The sequence below is a fragment of the Rhinichthys klamathensis genome, unplaced genomic scaffold, assembly GCF_029890125.1.
Source record: "Rhinichthys klamathensis goyatoka isolate OS25496 unplaced genomic scaffold, OSU_Roscu_1.1 h1tg000005l_1, whole genome shotgun sequence".
Classification (NCBI taxonomy): Eukaryota; Metazoa; Chordata; class Actinopteri; order Cypriniformes; family Leuciscidae; genus Rhinichthys; species Rhinichthys klamathensis.
The window spans coordinates 1-14,690 of NW_026606558.1; the positions used below are offsets into that span (position 1 = coordinate 1).

General features: G+C 40.2%; 1 protein-coding gene across 4 annotated transcripts in view; it reads left to right on the top strand.

Moving 5' to 3' along the window:
• The first annotated feature begins 7,917 nt into the window (after positions 1 to 7,917).
• The window catches only part of znf423 (zinc finger protein 423), a 117,285-nt gene continuing 110,512 nt past the window's right edge, over positions 7,918 to 14,690 (top strand). For 2 of the 4 annotated variants that reach the window (XM_056253904.1, XM_056253914.1), the window contains exon 1: positions 7,918 to 8,120. The gene's annotated coding sequence lies outside the window, so the exon portion shown is untranslated. Of the gene's footprint in view, positions 8,127 to 14,690 lie in introns of all 4 variants that reach the window. The other 2 variants (XM_056253894.1, XM_056253884.1) reach the window with 2 other exon arrangements.

Below are 14,690 nucleotides of genomic sequence, written 5' to 3' on the forward strand. Positions count from 1 at the left end.
GCCATGGTGTCCATATTAGACCTGGATTGCCTCTCCGTTGTGTTCTTGACGCGGTCCAACATCATTAATGTTTTTCTATCAGGGGAGTGTGTCTGTGCCAGTTTTCAGGGACAGGATGAGCGATAGATTTCGACAGGTAGGCTGTGTTTGTGTGATCAGATCAGACATACCTAATCGAGCTTAGAGCAGCACTAGAAATTCCTTTGGTCTCTCTGACTAATGCAGCCTTTGATCTGGTTTACATTTGGCCATGTCTGGTTCGAGTGTGTGTCCTGTCCGTGTGTAGTATATTTGTGATGTAGTTGAAAAGACAGCCTTGTGCTTTAATGTTTTCATTGGAAAAAAAAGTCTTGTTGAAGTTGGAGCTGCTATTTTTCCAGTCCAGTACAGTGTGTGGCTTTTTCTTTTGTTGGGGTTTAGTTGTGTTCTTGTGTGTGGTGTGTGTGTGTGTGTACCTCTTTTCCCAAACCAAGCTTACACTCGCCTCCTGTTAGTTGTACAACACACACACAACTTCTCTTCTGATCTCTCTCCTGCTTTCTTTTCTCTATCGTTCTGACACAGGGACGAGTATGACCTCCATATGTGGATTTCCCCTTTTTAGTACTTTAAAACAATAAAAACATACATTCAATTCCACTTAAACGCACAGACGGTACAGCATAACTAAGAGCAGACACAGTGGCGGAAAGGGAAATGGAGTTTTTAAGGGTTCTGGTCGTAAAGAGGAGCTCCCAAGCTAAGATCTCAAAAACGTTTTAGCTGAGTTGTTTGACTAGCCGTCTTGGTGAGCAAAACCCACAATGCAAAATGAAAGCTTTCTTTATTGCATTATTTCAAGATCACATGAATTCAAAATTGGACCATTCGTGGCTTTTAGTCCAGGTCTATTATCTTTGATCAGGCATCTACATGTTAGTGTGCAGTCCTAAAAGTTGACAACGGTAACTTTTAGGTTGATATATGCACTTAAAATATATAGTTTTTTTTTGTTTTTGTTTCAGGATACAAATGAAAAAGATACTGTTACTCACTCATTTTGTTGCTTCGTCCAAAAATTCAACATAGAAAAAAGGAAACTAAGCTTGTTCAATCAGATTCATGGCATTTTATATTTAACATTTATTGTGCATTCTGGGCGATTATAAAGACAACATATTTGTGCCATTGGATCTGTGTCTCTTAGTAGCACTAAAGAATCTTCTTGATCCTTTGTCACTTTGTCATTTCAGTGCTCCTCTTCGTCAGAGTGGAGCATGCCTTGCGGTGTCCATTAAGGGCAGCATCACACCAATGCTATATTATTTCCCACTCTCATGATGGAAAGCTACACCACACTTAAAAAAAAAAGACATATCAACCTAACGAGGGGGTAATTAGCAGGTCCCTGTAAGGCGGGGCTGTGCTCGGCAACATGGACTGCTCTGTGGATTCTGCTAATTCACTCTCTCCTCATCTAATTACCCCACACAAACATAGCTGTTTGTCTTTCCTGAGAGAGAAAGTGTGTGTGAGGGGGGGGTTTGATCGTAGCAGGACACCCCCCACCACCACTGCTCGCTCTCTCTCTCTCTCTCTCTCTCTCATCTCTCTCCTCTCCTCTACTCTCTCTCTCTCTCTCTCTCTCTCTCTCTCTCACACCTCTCTCTCTCTCTCTCTCTCTCTCTCTCTCTTCTCTCTCCTCTTCTCTCTCCTTCTCTCTCTCTCTCTCTCTCTCTCACACTCACACACGCGCGTGTGCACGACCTGAGGCTCAACTTGATGTTAAACATACACAACCATGTTTAATATAAAGCATAAGAAAGGGCTATTAGCAGAGCTATGAATATTATACAATATTATTATACAATATCATAAAGATAAACAATCATTAATATATAATGATAATGGTAAACTGCTTAAATTAGTTTCAGACAGACCACATTGTAAGTGTGGTTTAAAAAGTTGGCCGAGCTTCATGAATATAATTTTTTTTTCTTTCTTGCATTAGAATATGCAATCTTACCATTTTTAGAAAGGATGCCAGCCCTTGGGACTGCGTTTAATGACTTTCAACTCTTGAGCACCATTGAATAACTTTGTAACATATGAATATGAATATATGCTCTGATAAAAAATTGCTGCAGCTATTTTTGAGACAATTGTTTTGAAGCATCTTTACGTTTGTGAAAGTGGGTATGTCTCAAGAATTGGAGATGAAACAGCTGTTTTTATTTAGCCAGTAGCAATTCTTGAGACATTTATTGAAATTTTAATTTAGACAGAAATTTTTATACATATATATTTTATTTTTATATATAAAATTTCTTTTATTTTTTATTTTTACACTGTTTTAATTATTTTTATTTTTTTAACTTGATGTATGTAACTAAAAATGTGTTTTGTTTTTTAACAAAAAAAAGTAATTTAATGTAAAACTATATTTATTATTTTTTTTAGAAAATTGTTCTTTTTTTTGCATCAATTAAGAGTGAATTTGTGTGTGTTGAGTGTACGTGTATAGTACCCCTTGTGTAGTGTATGTTTATGTTGTTTGCATCTGTTTTGTAAGTGTATGGTGGGTATATGTGTGTGAGTTTTGGTGCTGGGACAGGCTGTCTCTCAGAGATAATGGCCTGCAGAGTGACTGAGTGAGGGACAGGAGCTGCAGCTGGCTGTGAGTTGGGCTCTGGGTATTTCCCCCTGCTGGGGTCCCCCACTAACACTCATTAACACATTGCTCTTGCACACACGAAAGAGGACAGCAGCATGCACCCTAAATTAAAGTATTGGTAAAATACTCTCCACACATACATGAACAAAGGTGTGGTGGAAAGAGCCTGCCACCTGGGATGGCAAAGTCTCAAAAGAGCACTTGTGTCCTTTGTCATCTACATACCAAGGTCTACTGATGAATGGAGCTTTCAAATCAAGTTTCGCAACACCGTTGTCCACTAACCCTCACCAAACACGCGCACGACACACAAGCAGAAGCGTTGTGTCTCTTTGGCTTGTTTCTCACCTAGCCCTCTCACAGTAGAGGGAGTCTAGGCCCCTGTTGTGAGGTATGCCAGTGTGTGCGTCTGTCCCTCCACCTCCAGTATTGCAAAAGGACATTGAAGGGACAAAATAGCCCCTCATACTCATTTGAACCACAACAGCCTACACCTGAGGCACAACATTATAAAAATATTAAACACCCACATTGTCACTAACACATTTTTTTTTCATTAACTTAAAAAACACAAAATAGCAGCCACAGTTACCACAGGCTTGCTAGCTTGACAGGTATTACAGTAATGAAACAAATGTAGCCGCGGTCTCTGTCAGGAGCGGTGCATGTTTGAGATATATGTTAGCAGCATACAAAGCAGAGTCGAGGATTATATTGGAGAGCATAAAAATAACTGGTTCTGTTGAATGTTTTTCTTTAAATCATTAGTCTCTTTGGACAGTAATTCTCAACAGCCCTGATTTCATTGAGTTTAACTGTGCCATAGTCAGTCTGTTTAAAAACAGCCCACCGCTTCATAATGATTCCACTAAGCCCTGTTTGCCTTGACCTTAAGTCACTTCTGCATGTTTTTTGCCTTTGTGGGAGCGTTAAATGAGTGTACCCAAAATTAAAAATGGTCATTTACTCACCTCCTTATGTTTGTTAACAAAGCTTTTTTCTTCTGAGGAAATCAAAACGAGTAATTTTTACTTTTCGTAATGTGTAAATTTTCAGTGAAGTTTTTTTTTTTTTTTTCAGTCAATCATTTAATTCAGTTCTCAAAACTAGTGTAAAATGATTTGCTCATGAATTGGACTCACAGACCTAATGACTGAAAGAGAAAAACTATGAGAATGACAACTTAAATTTGTATCTGTTTGTTGCACAAAAAGTTTGAATGGCTTCAAATACACTTGTCTGAGTGCAAGCCACCCTTTATTGTACTTTTATGGTTATTTTGTGTAAATTTTTGGCTCTTTTTTGAAACCTCAAGTCCCCATTCATTGTAAATGAATGCAAGAGAGCATGGAAACATAGTCTTCCAGTTTTTTCCACACAAGAAATTAAAATAATATGGCATTGGAAACAACATGAGGATGAGTAAAATAACCGTTATAATTTTTTTGTGGTATGCTATCCCTTTAAACATTTCAACCGCCAGATGCGCAAAATAAAAAGCAAGCCACGTTGGATGAACCCTAATTTAGAAATGTTCACGGACCCTCACCACACGACCTGTGCCCCATCCTGCGTCCATCAGCCTCTCCTTGCACCACGCATCATGTTTGCGCACGCATTTGCACTCGTGTGTGTTTGTCAAGGCCACGGTCGGAGGTGGAACGACTGCAAGCTGAGATGCGTGATGCGTGTGTATCAATCTTCCACTGCAGAGAGAGAAATGGAGCCCTGTAATGACGGTGGCCCTGCACTCTAATGGAGTGTGTTCTGGAGGGGCCCCTCTAGAGACTCCCCTCCCTTCTTCCCTCCTGAGAGGGCATACGCTTACGGGAAAGGAGGGGGGGAGAGAAGGCAGTAATGAAAGGAAGATGCAAAAAGAGAATGAAAAAGAAGGATGGAGGAGTTTAAAAGGCAGGTTAGCAGTGTAGAGCATTCCGCTGGCCACTTTTATCCTCATCTTCATCTCCTCCTGCACGCCAGCCCCGCTCATGACCAGAGAGATGGAGGTATGGAGAGAGGAGAAGGGTAGCGAAAGGTCCCCTCCTGCTCCTCCCTCGTTGCCATGGTAGCAGGTTGTGCTGGCATGTGCCTTGGTTGGCAGTGCCTGTACCTCTGGCATGAGGGTACCTGGGGGAATCAGGGTGTGTGTGCGAGTGTGTGTGATTGAGTGAGGAGAGGTAGGGAGTGTTCGAGGGTTACTGCCACCATCCATTTTTCCCCGAGATTAGAAGCTCTCATGGATGAAATAGTGTAGTTAATGCACCTTTTGTGTGTTTGCACGTGTGTGTATGTGTGTAACCGCTGCTCAGGGCTCTATCAGTGTAGTGTCAGTTAGGGGCCGTTCTCCTCCCTGTCCAGACGGTGTTCTCACCACTGGACAGATGGCCATACCCCTCCTACCCCCTAGCCCAGCCCGCACCACCCTCCAAACCACCACGACGCCCCCACCTTCACCCCCACCTCTCCACCCTCTGCTCTGGTGGGGGTGAAATAAACTAGAGCACCTCGACGCTTCCTTATCCAAATGCCCCTCCAGATACCGAGCCCACCAACCCCCCCCTCACCCATTTCCACCTGGAGTCCGGACTGGGCTGGGGCCCAAAGCGAGGCCCAGGCTCTCCTCTGGCTGGGCTCCGATCCGCAGGCCCCATTAGCGTGGGCTGCTGCGGCGCGGCGTAATGCAGAGCCAGGCCTGGCCAAATTAGAGCTGATCAGAATGTGTGGAGCACAGGAATGGCCACCTCCTGCTTCTCTCTGATTGCACAAGTCCAGGATGATTAGACAGGATGTTAAGCCCGGGGGAGCCGGTGAGCAGCCCTCCCTCCCTCTCTCCGGCCCCCACTTCCTCCCTCCCTTTTCCCGCTCCCTCTGCCCTCACGTTTCCTCCTTTCCCCTGCGCTTTTTCTCAGCTCCTTGGCTTCCCCTGTTGTCGGTGTTGTTTTTTTTTATTTCTTTTATTCATTAATACTCGTTTCGTATTCTTTTCCATTGCAGTGTATCTCTAGTGTGTTTCAGATAGAGAGCGGATCGCACTTACACTCATGATACGGAAAGCTGGTTGCATATTGCATCAGACGTTGCATTAACTGAACAACACATTCTGCCATTTAATGTATTTGAAAAACATTTAGAATGCTTGCTGTTTTACAGATAAAAATGATGGTATTTGGTGTGTAGCATTATTGCATTTAGAAACATTCCCACAGTAAATGATGCTAATAAGGATTAAAAGCGATGAAGTTTTAAAAACATGACATTTTAAAGTTCCCTTCCAATTATGGATTGGGAGAGTAATGATAGTGAAAATTTATGGGAGAGAAACAAGAGATTCCAAGTGTAGTCCAGTGGAATAATTCATGGGTTATTGGTCATTAAGTGAGGTGACCTGATCATATGACCGTCTGTTGTTTTTTCACATTTAAGTTGCATTGAAAATGGAAGTAGCGACAGGGACTTGGTGGTTCTATTCAGATCTGAATGCGAGCTTGCAGTCATTTGTAAGAAAGAGACTAGTTTTAAGTGGACTAAATTATTGGACAAGTATGGAATGCGTAACCAGAGAGAAGTCTGTTGTTTCACAGAGAGATCAAGATATGACATTGATTAAAAATTACAAGTTCACAACATTTTTTAAAATTAAACCTATGCATGGAATCACATAGCTGTCCACAATAAGATCAATAACATGCATTTATAAAGCAGAGGGTGAATTTGCATTATTTTGTATATTACTTTTGTTGTATGCACATAACAAAATATATTAGCATTGACACCTTTGTCAAGTGTGGTCAGAATGGTCTCTGACCACCTCCATGTGCGGTCTAGGTTATCAAAATGCAATCACCTGGCTTTTAAAGTGGCCAAGTGCTATCCGATTGCGATCTGACCACCGAAAGAGCATGTTAATAGCAGGTGTGATGGGGCCCTTTGTGTCTTAATTTGGATCAATTTTATCAGGGTCTCTTTGCTCCCATTCTGTCTCGCAATCTCATACCACCCCACATTTTGTACGCCGTCTTGTCTCGCTTCCTCTGTCTCTCTTTCACTCTAACTCAATCTTGCTCTCTCTCCTCCCTCTACCTCCAGTCTCGTGTGTAGTCCTTTCAGCGTAGAGCCTTTAATGTGATAATAAGGTGTGAAAATGGAGCCACAATGGCGGAAGGAGGATTGCAGTGGCAGATTTATCCACTGGTCCTTACTGTGTGCCACGAGCGACTGGGTGGCTCACACTCAAGCGGCTCTTGAAGCCTCGGGCCCCTCTCTTACACTTCAGTCTAGAGGCTCATGGGAGCTTTGATGTAGTTTTGACTGAGACTAGACACACTTAGGGTTGGGATTTATACTGAGACTGAGAAAAGTGATCTCTTTTAGGTCATTTTTAACAGTTGAGCTATTTCAGTAATGTGCTACATTTTCTAACAATTAGCAACTCTCAAATGTAGCATTGGAAAGCTCAATCAACTGATTCAAGTGAATTGGTTCATCCTAAATGATTCTTTACCTCATATGCAGCATTTGAATGTCTGATTCATACTAGTCAATTGGTCCTCTTTCTCTCTCTCTCTCTTAAAAGTCTACAGAATCAGAATTCTACGGAATTTATTATTTTCCTCATAATGCTAAATGTAGCAATTGAAAAGTTTTATTCATTGTAGTGAATCAGTTCATTTGGATTATTTACTGATTTATAAAATGATTTACTGAATTTAATTCCTGCACAGTCATCTTTGTAATAAAACACTCTTTTTTTATTTCTAGTTTAATTTCTCATATTTTTTTGTGTAATTTTATTAGTTTCATTTTGACAACATCACAGTCTCCATTTATTCTTTTATTCAGTCTCATTAATTTAATCAAAACCCTCATTGTGCTAGAACATACAGCTTTTATTACATTATATGTGAGTAATATATGAATATGCAGTGTACTGTAGTTGACATCTTTTTCAAAAAGATTAGTTTACTAGTTTACCTACTTCAATTATTGAGTTCTACTTTGGCAAGCTGCAGTTTCAAAATAGCTTTGCCAACACTGGATACAACCTGCTTTATTTTTTTATTTTTTTTATTGATTTAAGTTTTGACAAGTACAGTAAGTTTTGCTACCCGTGACATTTGCAAAAGCTCTGCATCAGCACATATATGAAGTACAACGCATAACAGTCAAGACATAATTATTATAGTATGATTCACCTGTCAACAGCAATCCCTTGACCTCACATCTTGCCCCTTTCTCTCTGTGGTGCATGTGTGTATATACATAGATGCAGCGGTATCGGAGCGAGACTCTGATAGAAAGGAAAGCCGGGTGACTGGTGAGGACGGAGAACAGAGTGTGACCAGTCATGACGAGAGGGTGGGAGAGGAGGATTTAGATGACGACTCCATCTTCACCTGTGACAACTGCCAACAGGACTTTGAGTGCCTGGCAGACCTGACCGAGCACCGTACCAACCACTGCCCAGCAGGTTTGTGTATGTGTTGTGTTTCTCCACTGTCTTTCAAGCCAAAGTGTATTTTTTTTCAATGCATCCTCCTATCCCAGTTTAATCTGCCATTTTGTGGGGTAACTTGCCTTTTTTTTTTTTTTTTTATCAAAATGTTTAAATCAGACTTGAGAATGGATGATTGTTGGCACAGCATTCAAAGGTTTAGTTCACCCCCCCCCCCCCCCCCCCCCCCAAAAAAAGAAAATCCCACAATTTCCTCACACTCATCCTAGATGTATATGACTTTCTTCTTTCAGCCAAACACAATCAGAGGTATATTAGAAAATATCCTGGCTCTTCCAAGCTTTATAATGGGAGTGAATAGAGCCTGAGTTTTTGAAACTCCAAAAAGCGCATCTATCCATCATAAAAGTAATCCATACGGCTCCATGGGGTTAATAAAAGCCTTCTACAGCTAAGCGATGTGTTTTTGTAGAAGAAACATCCATATTTATAACTTTATAAACTATAATCACTGGCTTCCGGTAACGGCCATACGCATATGACGTAGATGAGAGTAGACGCCTCTCGCGGTTCAAAGAAATAGGGCTCGGCTTCAAACTCAAGCTCCTCCGACATTTCTCTTTAAAACATTTGTTTTAGACTTCTAATTCATGACCTGTGTTTTGTTTTGCTCTTTCCTCTGTGCTTCTGCGTTCGTCAATATGTCACTCTTCGGCCGGAACTAGACTTGCGTACCGCCGTTATCGGAAGACAGTATTATAGTTTATATAGATTATAGTTTATAAAGTTATAAATATGGATATTTTTTATACAGAACACATTGCTTCGCTTCAGAAAGCATTTATTAACCCCCTGGAGCTTTATGGATTACTTTTATGATGGATGGATGCGGTTTTTTTAGGTTCAAAAACTCTGAAGAAAGTCATATACATCTTGGATGGCTTGAGGATGAGTAAATAATGGGATAATAAAATTCTTTGGGTGAACTAACCCTTTTAAAACAAACTTTTCGCATACAATAATCATGCAACTTTTTGAAGATGCAAATTATTTTGCATTACGTACGTGGGCGAGACTATCTGTTTAGCCATACAATGGCAGACGGGGGAATTGGTTAGTAAACCTACTTAAATCATGAATTTTTTTTTTTGCAATTTCGTGTGGTTATGGTATTGGCACTGAAATTATACACTGCTTTAATTTCTTATTTCTGAGGAAATCATATTGGCAGGAGGCAGAAGTTGGTATACTTTTCTAAGCGGTGGGGTTACTTAGAGGCCGTTGGCTGTTCTGGAGTCAGTATGCTCCCTCAGGAGAGGGGTGTTTTAAAGCTATCACGCAATACACGCACACAATAGCCGTTATTACAATCGCGGTAATTAATGAAACGCTGAAAGCGGGCCTGCAGGGGCATCTGCTTCCGAGCAGATTAATCAAGGGCCTCTCCTTAACGAGCATAAAATCTGAGGAAAAGAGGGGGAGAGGTTGATATATATAAATGTAAAGAGAGAGAGAGAGAGAGAGAGAGAGAGAGAGAGAGATGCCACTCCAGCAGTCGAATGCAGTATGTTTATTGAATCATCTTGAAGTATCTTTTCAGCTATATAAAATTCTCAAAATATGATGCTAGTGGATTGTTTATATCCACAGCCCTCATCATACCAGAGCACACATGTTTCTGAGGGGACACAATACAGCATGACACAACCCCTTCCCCCATGTCCTTCCATTATTTTGGCTACTTCCAAAGTAATGAAATCATGGCCCTGGATTTTAGACGCAATCTCAGTCTTGGAGTCATCAGAGAGATGCATGTTGCGTATTGGAGGGGAAAAATAAAGAGTGAAATGAAATGACAAAATGCAGTTGTTCCCAGGAGTGTGCGATCTGAAGATTGTAAAAGAGGGTGCTTCTCAATCGGAAGGATGGGTCCCAGTAAGACTGCATATTTTGGCAGCCATATCATCAAAGGACTTCTCATTTTAAAAGGATCCTTTTAAGGCAGGCTTAATTTCACGTCCTTCATCCGGCCTGTTTTGAAGGATGCATCAACTGTATCCTTTATGTCCTCCAATCACCCACACTCCTTTGCACACTTACCAGTTCACAAAAAAAGAATTGGCAGAAAATGAATCGGCACTATGGTTGTCCAATTTCACTACGTAATGCAAGACAAAAAAGTTGTCTTTTGTTTTGCTGTAAATTAATCACATAATGCTAAACTACATTCTGTAAACCGCTGGGAGACCCCAGATAGGAATGCAGTTAATATAAAGGTTTTTAATATAAAGTATTTTTCAAAATCTAATTTTAATAGATTTTTCACATCGTGACTGCTGGGTCGGAAACATTTATGACGTTGCCATGCGCATTTACTACACCATTTCACTGTAACATTTAATGTTGATGAGGACTCTAGCCTAGAAGCCTTCGATGGACTGGAATTGGAAGGTTTGAGAAGCACCCATAATCTGGTGCCGTGTCTGTTAGTATTATTTCTATAATTTTATATATTTTATTAATAATAAAATGACCTTTTTAATTTTATATTTTCAGTTTTCGTTTTAATTAATGAGTTCTTTAGGTTATTTTTTGTCATTTTGTTATGTCTGTTTAGGTTTCATTTATTTATATTAAAATTTTAGTTTGGTTTCAGTTTTTATTTATTTTCACTTAGTAATTTTAGCACTTAAACTTATTTCATTTAATTGCCAAGACAACATTTCTAATTCTTGTTTTCATTGTTTTTCATCAAATTTTTGTGTTTTATTTTATTTCAGCTTTATTTCAATAAACAAAAATTGTTAATAGGTTTAGTTAACAATAATAACCCTGATTATTACTTTTTAAATTATTATTATTATTATTATTATTGATAGAGAATAATCTATTACATTATTATTGAATAATGCAGATTAATATTCAATATTAGTTTAAAACAATATCCTATGTATTTTTAATTATTTATAACAACAACAACAATAATAGCAGTTAATAAAAAATCACTTGCAAACCCTTTCAAGTTCTTGACACACTCCTGGGAGCTGGTCTAGTGGGGGAGAGAGTGGCGTGCTGCTGGTGACTTCATCTGATAAGGGACAAACACGCCATTTTGTGTGCGTGTGTGTGTGTGTGTGTGTGTGTGTGTGTGAGCGAGGCCATGTTGTGGAGAGCAGTGGATGGTTCCCATGGCCCCAAGGAGAGCCTGGCCAATATCAGCACACCAGCAGAAGGCTCATAAAGCCACTCTATCAATTTACGGTTATTATTATGACCGCATGCCCGTCAGAGCAGGAATATTCTCGAGCACAGCCGTGCCACGCCACGGCATGAAATGAAATTTCTATTCCCTTAACAGAAGACACCGTGGCTATAGAATTACACCTGGAATCCCATCATGTGTTTGTGCGTGCATGTGTATTTGGCATGTCCGCCTCGTATTTGTGCACCGTCCTCTTGTTTAGTTTCTCGACAATAATAAAACCTCTGATATTGTCGCTAACCATCCCTACCAACATTGTCTTTCTCTGACTGTCCCTCCATCCCTCTCTTTTTCTTTTTCCCCCTCGCTGCCATTGATCGCTGCTAATATGAGTTCCACAGGAGGCGATATTGGAGACGAGGAACGTCTGCCTTTCCATCCCTCCAAATGTCTTTGGCTCTGCCTGCCCCCATTACACTCCTAGCGTTTCCATCTCCTCCTACTTTCTTATATCACTTAAAGTTCTTGTGCTCTTTCACTTTCTGCATAGAGGTTTAGAGTGTTCAAAAGTCTGATATCATATTGAAAATCTGGGATACAAAATCATTTTTAAGCCTAAAAATAGATACATTTTAAGATTTTTTTAAAATTAAAACAAAGAAACATGATTTAACATGAATAAGAAATATGTCTGTTTCTGCACTTCTGCACTGAATTTTTAGGTCACTCACAACAAATAAGCTTATTTCCGACATTGATCATGTGAATCTTTGTACAGATAGGCAGGTGTTCTTGCTTCATCAGGTTTTACTCAAATTTGTGGAGTTCAGGCAGTTCAAATGCTCCTGTCAATAATGCAAATATTAAAGCAAAAAGAGATTCTGAAGTTCATATAAATATTGCAATTCAACTTTTCACTCAAATTATGCTCATAATATACATGTTTTAAATTATAATTTATGTTTTAAATTAGAAAAAAGTTTAAATGAGAGCATTTTCGTTAGTGTTCCCAAACTTTTGGGCCCCATTGTATGTTTTTTAGAGTGAGTTAATGTGTATTATCTTTATTTTTGGCACCACGGTTTTCTACACTACCGTTCAAAATGTTGGTGTTGGTAAGATTTTGTTCAAACGCTTTTGAAAGTCTGAATCACCAAGGCTGAATTTATTTGATAAAGTAAAAAACTATATTTATTTTTTATTTTAAGAATTTTTCCCCCCAGTAATCTTTGAATATAAAGTAAGAAAACCGCATTCATTAGAAATAGAAATCTTTTGTAACATTATAAATGTCTTTCCTGCTACTTTTGATCGTATTCTTATTAATTTCTTTCTTTAAAAAAAAAGAGAAAAAAACTGACCCCAAACTTTTGAACAGTAGTTTAAATGACCCTGCGTCCCAATAATATGTCTGTTTACAGGATTACAGTGTAAGTGTGTGTGTTTGTGTTAACTTTTCTGGCAGTTGGACAGCATTATCGTCTAGTGTGTGTTTATATTTGTCTGTGTGAATCTATCGGGTCATGAGTGTGGATTAGTGTTTGTGTGCACAAGTATGTGAATGTGTGTGGGTGATACAGGAGTGTGTGTGTGTGTCTGTGTGTGTCATGCTGTGGGCTGAGTCTGAAGGGAGGCTCTACTGGAAGAGGAATCTGGAACACTGGCTCCCTGAGGAGCGCTTGGAAAAAACCTCAGATCAAATGGAGAACATTCACTGCGCTGCTCCGCTCCACTGCCCTGCAACCGGCCAAGGTTGGGCCCTGGCTGTTAACAACACTCACCTCACTCTCTTGCTCTCTCTTTCTCTCTTTCTCCCTCTCGCCCCCTTCCACATGTCCCCTGTGGCATTGTGCAGCTGACCCCTCCCTCTCTAGTCTGGAACAGAAGGCCCTATAGCCTCCTGGGTTTGGCTTAGTCGAAAAAAGAGGCCCAGTTTAGACTCCACAGCACAGCATGTGGACCAGTAGGCCCGTTCAGGTGTCCTCTCAGCCTTGTTTTTGCTATATGTGTAGCTTTTATCGGTCCACCTTATCCATGTGTTGTATATAGCAGTGCTGACCACCCTGTGAGCTTCCTAAACTCATGTGGCAGGACGGGGTGAGCAGGAGGCACAGATACACACGCACACACAGAGGTGACCGCTGCATGGCAGCTGAGCTCTTCTAGCTTGAAATTAGAATTCCTCCTCTGACCCATTTCTCACTCGATCAGTTCATATGTTGATCTGTATAGAAAATAAATGTCAGGATATGTCTTCCTGAAGTAGAGCGGACGAGAAAGACTGAAAGACTTCGGGGACTAAGCCAGAGAATGGTTGAGTGAAGCAGGCAGCCGTGTGGGTAAACGAGAGAGCTGTCAGTCAGCTGGGGGGGCGGGCTCTCCACCTGTCAGATACAAATAGGAGGCGAGTGCTAATTAACCCGCCTTCAGAAGACTGAGGGGAACGGCAAGCGCTCCAGAGAGACAGACTGGGAGAGAGAGAGAGTTGATGGTGGGGGGGTGGGGTGGTGGTGGGGGGTTAGTAGTCAGTAGAAATAGCTCTACACAGCTCACACTCTCTCTGTCACTGCTCTGAGAAAGAAAGAGAGGGCGGGAAGACGAATGGCTTCTTTTTTTTGGCCTTTTTGCCACTTTTATTTATAGGTGTAGTCAAGAAAGGACATGGACTGATGGGTAGAATAAGGGGGAATGGGGTCAGTAAATGTCACCAGCTGGATTCAAACTCGCATGGGCCGCGTATGTGCTAACCGCTAGGTCACAGCCTTGACAGTGCCGTGTACTCTAAGCTTCAAACTTGTCAGTACTCACTTTTTATTATTTAATTTATTACAATGAAGTTTTTTTATGAAGTTTTTATGCACTTAGATATGTTTTATTTAAATATTTATTACATGTAATTTGGAATTTTGTTTAATAATACTAGTAAAATAATATAATATAACAAAAATAATAAATAATACAATTAATAACATTATTACACTTGATTCAATTTAGTTTTTATGCATTTGATTAAATATTATTTAAATATTTATTAAATACATTTGTATTTTAGTTTTTTTATAAAACTAGTATATTTAATAAACATTTAAATAAAGTATTTTTAAAATAAACACTGGACTTTGTGAATGCGTTTTCTCCTGCGTCTCCCGGCCCAGGTATACTTCATTTTTTTGCGTGCCGCAAGCCTTTCAAAGTATAATCCTTTGGCCATGAGCGGGGAAAGACGTGTTTGGCACATGCGCACCGTCTAATGGACTTTGTTTTCAAGCTCTCAAGTCACTCGCACATGTGCTGTTGTACGTGGACCGCGCGGACAGAAAAATTGGGCTGCGTACAACAATGTGATGACTCCTGATGACGGAAATTGTGTCACACGGACAGTG